A 757-nucleotide genomic window follows, 5' to 3' on the forward strand; every position below is an offset into this window, starting at 1 on the left:
AACAAGAAGCTATCAGTCTTAGGTAGTCTGACATCGCGTGTTGCAGAGACGACACTCTCGCAAGACATAAAAAAACGACGCAGCGACGGAACTCTTATCAACGAAAACCCCAGAGAGCCGCGTCATGATCCGGTGACGCAATGCTGCAACACCTCTACGCACCACCTGTCACCGTTGCACCACTTATCTTGCACACGCCGCCCTTTATAAAAACAGTGCAGTGTGCACCCCGGATCTTTGTTGCACCAACTGCCCTGCATGACAGCTGCTGGACACCTACCCTGCTGTACACAACACCTACTGCTGGGAGGACCACCTGCTGCGTGAACCACCTGCTGTGTGCGCCATCTGATCACCATAGCCACGTCCGGACACACACACCATATACTAGTGGGAGTTTCTACAATACGAACCACCTGTGTGATACACCGAATGTTCTAGTTAGTTTAAACCATCTGTTCTATACGAGATCCATAGGTTTTAATGCTTACCTGCGTGAAAGGAATCAATTAATCAAAGGTTAAGTAATTCTGCCGACCTTTTGATTTATGAATCAGCTGTTTTCCTCACTCACTGGGCCGTCATTATGCATTACTAACATTCTGCGTTCTGCGAGTCTCTCTGCTGGCTTCATTTTCTGCTTTATTTTATTTCATGTATCTTAATTTTTACTACGTTTTCTGTCTTCGTTCGTGTCAAGAATTTCTCTTAAATTCTCTCCGTATTTTAATGTTTTAAAAGTTTCTTTTTGTGGCTA

The sequence above is a fragment of the Penaeus monodon genome, chromosome 33 (assembly GCF_015228065.2).
Source record: "Penaeus monodon isolate SGIC_2016 chromosome 33, NSTDA_Pmon_1, whole genome shotgun sequence".
Classification (NCBI taxonomy): domain Eukaryota; kingdom Metazoa; phylum Arthropoda; class Malacostraca; order Decapoda; family Penaeidae; genus Penaeus; species Penaeus monodon.